Source organism: Lytechinus variegatus, chromosome 4 (genome assembly GCF_018143015.1).
Source record: "Lytechinus variegatus isolate NC3 chromosome 4, Lvar_3.0, whole genome shotgun sequence".
NCBI classification, from domain to species: Eukaryota; Metazoa; Echinodermata; class Echinoidea; order Temnopleuroida; family Toxopneustidae; genus Lytechinus; species Lytechinus variegatus.
In genome coordinates this window covers 47,387,633-47,395,815 of record NC_054743.1, presented here as the reverse complement: position 1 = coordinate 47,395,815, position 8,183 = coordinate 47,387,633, and the positions used below count along the sequence as shown (strand labels likewise).

The 8,183-nt window shown below is 36.1% G+C and overlaps 1 long non-coding RNA gene across 1 annotated transcript; it reads right to left on the bottom strand.

Annotated features, from left to right (window-relative positions):
* Positions 1 to 4,690: 4,690 nt before the first annotated feature.
* LOC121412728 lies at positions 4,691 to 7,951 on the bottom strand. Its single transcript, XR_005969659.1, has 3 exons — positions 7,911 to 7,951; positions 5,243 to 5,362; positions 4,691 to 4,705 (listed from the first exon to the last, which is right to left on the bottom strand). It is a non-coding gene; the product is annotated as an uncharacterized LOC121412728 (long non-coding RNA).
* Positions 7,952 to 8,183: the final 232 nt, after the last annotated feature.

Genomic DNA, 8,183 nt, shown 5'->3' with positions numbered 1-8,183 from the left:
AATCATTGCCAAGCTTGGGAAAAGTGTGGAGAAACAAGTATTAAAATGAAAAATGAAATGTAAACCAACTTTAAATGATAAAAACTTAGTGAAAAAATGCTGGAGATGTCTGATATAAACTTTTGTTCAGATTCAGTTATGTCCTCAGATCCAGCTGGCACAAAAATGGTAAAGGTTGTGCTTACTAAGCGTTGAAATTTCAAATTTGGACTGCAAAATTGTTACAAAATGCTTGAATGTATCCGTTTTGTGTCAATTGGCTAAAAGTGCTAGGGAAATTTATGAGAAATGCTTCGCAGGGTAAGTTTGATTTCGCCCTTTCCCCTTGACACAACGTGAAAACAAGCATTTCTGCGCAAACATATTCCTACAAAAATGGACAGTGCTCACTCAAGTGTAACATTCTGTCAAAATTTTCACTTTCATTGGATAGATGAGACCCAAACCAATAATTATATGTGAAAAAATTACCCACATGTTGTATATTTGTTAATTCCCATGGCTTTTTCAAAGTGTAAACTTTTTTTTGATACGCACTGTATAGTCCAACAACCTTCAGTCTTTGACACACAAACTGCCCTATGGACCCCGTGAATCACCCCCTCCTCCCTTATAAAAAAATTGAATGGTATACCATTGACTACCATTTATCATACACCATTGATATACCATTGGAATACCATTAGCACAGCACCCACCATACACCAATGGTATACCATTCAAGCCTCAATGGTATACCATTCAAACTAATTTAAATAATTCGGACCTTACTATTACCATATTCATGAGCACCATTTACCATTCATATACCATTGATCAAACACCATTCACCATTGATCTACCATATGGCCACTATAGACAGGTTTACCATTGACCACCATTCACCATTCAGCCACCATTCACTGGCCTACCATTTACCATTCAGCCACCATTCACTGGACACCATTGGCCTACCAATTACCTTACACCATTCACCATACACCATTCGCGTACCATTCGCCGTACACCATTCGTGTACCATTCACTGCTCACCATACACCATTCAACTACCATTCGTCGTACACCATTCACGTACCATTCACCGCTCACCATACACCATTCAACTACCATTCGTCGTACACCACACACCATTCACCATTGATTGACCATTCACTTTACACCATTCTACCATACACCGTATACCATTGACCTACCATTTACAGTACACCATTGGCCTACCATACACCATTGAACTACTATTCACCGTACACCATAGGCTTACCATACACCATTGGCTTACCATACACCGTACACCATTGACCTACCATTTACCATACAACACTGTCATACACACTATACTATTAGTCAACCATTCAAATAACACCATTGGTCATACACTATAGACCACAAGTTCAATGGTAGACCAATGGTTTACACTGAATGGTAGACAGTAGAACAACGATGTGCAATGTATAGTAGGCCAATAAAGTACAGTGAATGGTAGACCATTGGTGAACAGCATATCTCTGGGGTTAGTGGTAGGCTTAATAATGGAATAAGTATACACAAGAAAAAAATGAAAACAGTTACTTATTTCAAGAACGTCAATAAAATGTTTTTACTATAAGAAGTTTAAGTACAGCATAAATGGCACAGAGTATTCACAAGTATAGACTTTATAATTAAAGCACATAAGTTATTAATATATATGACTTAGCTACTCGTTGATATCTATACTCTGTCAATCTTGTTATCTAAAAGTAAACATGCATCAAGACAGAGTTTGATTGAAAAACACAACAAATGAAGGCTAACATTTCCAAGAATAAACCTGTTCTCTCATATTGCTTTTTACATGGATTGAGTACTTGGCAAAACCACTGTTCTGCATACAAACCTGATACTTGTAATACAATAAACTTGATGTTAAATCTGTTGTGTGTAATTGCTTTCAACGACATTAATAAACATTTTTTTACTAATAAGTTCAAGTACAAAAGAGTATTGACAGGTATGGCATAAAAGCACCATATTATGAATACATGTGACTGTGCGACTCCACAAGAGATCAATGATTGCACTCCACATAAATATTATGTTAATCTTCCTATAAACAAATTTACATGTAAGACACAGTTTGGACAACAAACTAATGAACACCAAATTTCGAAGATTAAACTCAAAATGTGTGATAGCCTTCACATGGCCAAATGAATAAAGGGTACCACACCTAGAAGAAATGAAATATCCCCAAAAGGGGGGAAAATAGTACTCCCAAATTGGTCTCTTTTTTCTTTTCACCTAAAAAGATATATCAATGGCATGTTTCTATATAGAATTGTTAAAAGGTATTACCCGCCTAAGTATCCAGAATCCCTGATAACTTTCCTGTAGAAACAGACGCGATGCGGTTTATTGATAAATTGCATCGCGCAAAATACGGTTTCTCATAACCATCTCTCTGAGAGGTGGTTATTGCCATGTTAATCCGTTTAACTTTCTGTGTAAAAACACGGGCAAAATAGCATACGTGTCTGGCTTAAGTGCTTGAACCAAGAAGTGCGATCTCACAGTAAACATATATTCTGGCCGTTTTTTATCTCGCCAGCTGATCGCGAAACGTGTACCTGCTATAATGAGTGAGATCTACCATGAATTTTGAAAATTTTCCTAACGAGATGCAATTTTTGACATACCAAAATGCAATGTGAGGTTATAGGTTGAATTTTCCGATTTCCACCGTATTTGCGACGCGAAATGCAAGTTAATCAGATTATTCAGTCTGTAGAAACAGGTTGGTTTAAGAACGATAAGGTTATTCAAGTCCGAAAAGATAAACTGTTTTTAATGATTTACTGTAGAAACACGCCAAAAGTTTATCATAAATACAATAATGATACATTAAGAAATAAATAATATATCACACATAGAAAAAAATATAATGAAAATAAGGAAAGAAAATTATTCAATTTGGAACACTAAAAACAGAAGAAAAATAGAGACCTTTTTTGCAAAATATATAGAAAATAATATATACAAGATACCAACTTATTTCTTTTCTGTCTATTTTTGTTGTGTTAAATATGTGTGAGAAAGATTATTGTCTTACACAGTAAATTAGTAGTCAATCGTAATTCGAGTCCGGAAAAGATAAACCGTGTTTAATGATTTACTGTAGAAACACGCCAAAAGTTTATCATAAATACAATAATGATACATTAATAAATAAATAATATATCACACATAGAAAAAAATATAAGGAAAATAAGGAAAGAAAATTATTCAATTTGGAAAACTAAAAAACAGAAGAAAAATAGACACCTTTTTTGCAAAATATATAGAAAATAATATATACAAGATACCCACTTATTTCTTTTCTGTCTATTTTTGTTGTGTTATATTGTCTTACACAGTAAATCAGTAGTCAATCGTAATTTTTTACAACCGAGCTTGGACAAAATCTAAATTCATATAATACAAAAAATATATAAATTGTGATCTTGTATATTCATGAGGACTTGCAGAGAACAGTTTTAGCAAAAAATAACAATTCGTCAAAACTTTGTTAATCCTAAACAAATTTGGATGAGATTTTCAGTGTTTTTTGTTTGTCTGATGTACACTTTGAATTATATCACATAGCTTTCAGTCTCGAGTACCTCTAGCCCTTCAATCAAATTGGTTGGACGACCGGTTACACTTTACATATAACATAGTTATAAGGAGAATGAAGGGGACCATAGAAAGAAAGCATGAGAAAAGGGAGATTTTGGTAGGGAGAGAATGAATCAGAAAAGGATCATGCTGAAAATTTCATTAAAATCTGATAATAACAAAGTTATTGAATTTGAAATTTAACAACATTTTGGTAAAAAATTAACCCAATGTACACACGATCGTCAGGAATATTTGTTAGGCTTATTCTATAAAATGAAATAATTATTTCATATTTTCATACATGTGTGTATGATATGTCCCAAGTATCATATCATTATTTCCAGCAATGCATATCTTCACATTAAAGGTCTAGTCCACCACAGAAAAGATTGTTTTGAATCAACAGAGAAAATCAGGCAAGCATCATGCAAAATATTTCATCTAAATCGGATGCAAAATAAGACCCTCACTTTTTGTTTTGGTTTTCATTGTTTGAATTGTACAATATTTCAATTTTTGTACAGATTTGACAATAAAAAATAAAAATAAAACTTTATTTCATAGGACAATGAGGAGAAAATTATAATATTTCATATTTAAAAAACAAAGAAAAGTGAATGAGTGATGTCATCAGTTCCCTCATTTGCATACCGACCTGGATGTGCATGTAACTATTAAGTGAAATTGAGCGAAACTTAAAAATGTCATACCTTTCTTATTTTTCATCCGATTTTTATGTTTGATTTTTCTCTTTTTAATCAAATCAACTATTTTTGCTAGGGTGGACATGTCTTTGAAATAAATTTTCACTCCATTTTTTATAGTTCTCGGAGGACAAAATGTAAATTAGCGCGACTTCTTGTAATAAAATACAAAAGAGCAAGTGGGGATATGACATCAGCTGGGAACGTCGTGGTCTAGTGGTTCTGACTCTCACCTTTCAAACAGAGGGTCGTGAATTTGAGTCCTAGCCATGGTGTGTTTTCCTTCAGCCCGAATTTCATCCACACTGTGCATCACTAGACCCAGATGAAGTGAATGGGTACCCGGCAGGATTAATTCCTTGAAGCTGTAATAAGAAATATTGGATGAAAACAATGCAAAGGACAGTATATTAGCTAAGGGTTCAAAATATGAATGCTTGTCATGTGTGTAAGCTTTCTTTAGAAGTTCATTTATTTTTTTATATATTGAGAAATTTGCAGTATACTCTACCATTCAATTGAATGATACCAATTAACAAATATCAACAAAACATTTTGTAAAATATGATAAATAAATTTATGTTTAACCATAGATGGGTAGACAATAACCTATTATATAATGGGAGGTTGCCCCAATGATGACAAATACCACAACAAATGAATACCTGGGGAAAAAGTGTCCACCCTTCCCCCCTCAGCCAACATACTGATTTTTTTCTGGGGGGGGGGTGTCAGAAAAGACGTGTGCTCCTCTAAATAGGGATGACATTTGTCCTTTCTAAGGATTTTTTACCATTCCTGACAAGGTTTTTTTTTCAGCTATGCCACTGCAGGAATACAATCTGTTTTATCTCATGAAGCTTTGCATTTTTTTCTACTGAAGAAAATTCTTACACACCTACCTTTCATAAACTCCAATTGTTTCTTGTACACGGTACGTTTTCTGTGTTCAACACCCGTCGTGTCATTCCAAGATAAGGCTGGATCATCTACCTTATCATCCAGTGTATCCGTCGTCCAAACTTTGAAAATGAAATAAAATCAATTTAAGTGTTGTAAAATCTGCACGTATGTGCAGATACAAACAAAAATAGAATACTAATATAGTAATAGAAAAATAATGATCTTAGAACTTTAATGTTAAAAATATTTTTCATGGACCTCTGATTACCAGCCCAGAATTTAGGATAAAAATAAGGAAATGTGATAGTATTTCAGCGTAGTTCAGACAAGGCTGTATTATAACTGTGCATGCTTTATACTAGTAATAGCTATGTCATCTGAAATCAAATTTCTAGAGCAGCAATTTTCAAGAGGGTAATCGATGACATAAATTCCATTTTTCTGGTATTGACAATCGCAGAAGCAGATCCAAGTGGGCACATTTGACCTGTGCCCCCACCTTGAGAGCAATAGTTGATGTGTTTGATAAAAATGTGGCTTTCTTACACAAGTGTTCTCCCCCCCCCCCCTCCTCTTTTTTGGTTTGCTTGTTATTTAAAGTTTCCTTGGGAAAATGTGCCCCACTACCCCCTTTGAGAAATCATGGATCCGTTCATGGACAATCATATGCCAGTGGATGAACTCCAGACGTTTTTTAGGCAAGTTTTGATCAGTAAATAAATAAAAACAGATAAAATGTGATCACAGGACAAACTTAACTTTAAAAGAGGATAAAATTTACTTTAAAAATTGATATGCCTAGCCCCATGAAAGGATCTAAGAATACCCTCCGGCACTAATGCAGTTTCACACCAGCCAACTCACAGTGAACAATTGTGTACAACGGATAGCGGAGCGTGAACGTAGCGGTCGTGTACATTTTTGCTTATTACATGACGTCATCCAGCCACTGCCGAGAACCAATTTATGAATGAAAATATAGTAAGCATGCGCAGTGCAAGCCTTTTGTTTCCCCACACAGAATTCCACCAAAACAAGTGTGCAATTCCCTATCACCTCGTACCAAAATCGACCTAGAATTTCAATTTTCCTATATTTTATATGAATAATGAAAGGTATTCTCGGAGGATCTATTTTCTCACCGATACCGCACAGGTAAGCGAATTTTGAATACTTCTTGCTTTTCCGTCAAAATCTTATGAATTAGCGTCTATATGTCATCGTGTTCCTTGGAATTTGTAGAGTCTATCGCAACGTGCATAAAGTCAATTGGCTTCCGGGTTTTGCAGCGTCGCGTGAATATGCATGAAATTGCAGTTTCGATAATTTTCGATCGATACCGGAGCGAACCGATCACGAACCAAGACCATTTACCGTGTACACAGCATGACCGGATATCGTTATCGATACTTCCGCACGCAGTCCAAAGGAATTATTTTTGGGACCACGTGGTCATGACGTGATCTGCGCTATTGACCAATCAGCGGTCTTCGAATCGCTGTGCGGAGACGATCTATCCGTTGTACACAGTCTATGGACAATTGTTTGTTGTGCAACTTCAAGCAAAACTCCCCACCAGAATTGTCTACACACATTTTGAGATCAATACACAATATGCCCACCACTTTTCAAAATATTGCGGATCGCTTGGATTCGCCGTCATGTTGATATGGACCGAAGTTATGCGATCAAAAGATTCGCATGCGGCATGCTGGCAGTTTGTTTGCAACATGTTAGCATGATTTGGTTGCTAACTTCAGTCCATATAAATATTACGGCGAATCCGAGAGATCCGCGAAGTGATGTCTACGGATTAGATCAACGACGTCGAGATCGAAGACTAAATACAGCCATTCCCAATATTTTGAAAAACGGTGGGTATATTAACATCGAAATGTGACTGAGAGACCTGTCATGACATTTGGGAACAAGTTTTGGTGATGAGGTATGCTGGTAATCGGACGGTGCAAAACTGCATTAGCGCCAGTTTTCTCTGCATATTTATTGCAGCCTCTGTAGAAAAATTGAATAGGAATAGTTTGTCACTCCGTCCAGTCACAGTTCCACACACAAAGTGCACATTTTACCATTGAAATAGTATGTGCAATGAGTGGTGTGTACAGTGTAGCAAAGTTATAGACCTGCGTAGCCTTTATCATTTTTTAAACTTTAGGACCCTTACCATGTTTCACCTCCATTTTATCTCATTTACCAACATCTATCAACAACAACAACAACAAATTATAGGCCTAATTTCAAAGCAATATTTGTCGGCAAGTTTTCAATTTCAGTAAATTAACGTGTGCAGTAACGGTCTATTTATTCACAATTAAAACTTTGACAGTCTTGACATTAGCATTAACAAATCATTCATTCACGAATTCAATGTATTCAGAGATGGTTTTTGTAAAACATTGACAATAAACATCAGGCAATATGAGCGAATTACTATCCAATGCTCGCCGATCTTAAATCTGCCAATACAAAGCATAAACCATAAGCACTCCCTATCGTCAAAGCCACGTCCCGGCCGTAGAGCAGCGGCCAGCGCCAACGGGGCAGTGACGGTGGCAGTGCAGTGGTCGTGCATGTCGTGGCAGTACAACGACATCTAACATTTTGAGACAATTTGAGAAATAAATCAAAGAAAATTGTTATAGAACTTACTGTTATAGCCTTCTACAAATGACTTTGAAGTCGCTGTCCGAATCTGACCCGTGTTCCTTTAGTTTTTGATGAATTATCGACGGACTTATCAACAGCAAAACGGTAGTACCGGTAGATCGAGTTTTCTTTTTCAAATATTGCACTTGGCGGTTAGACGTTCGCGCGTGCGTAGTGCGAGAACAACACGTATAATAGAGCTACCTGGCAAGCAGCCAAGCGGCCCCTCTCGCCAAAGCATATGGGGGGGGGTAAATTATGACAAAATATGGGGGG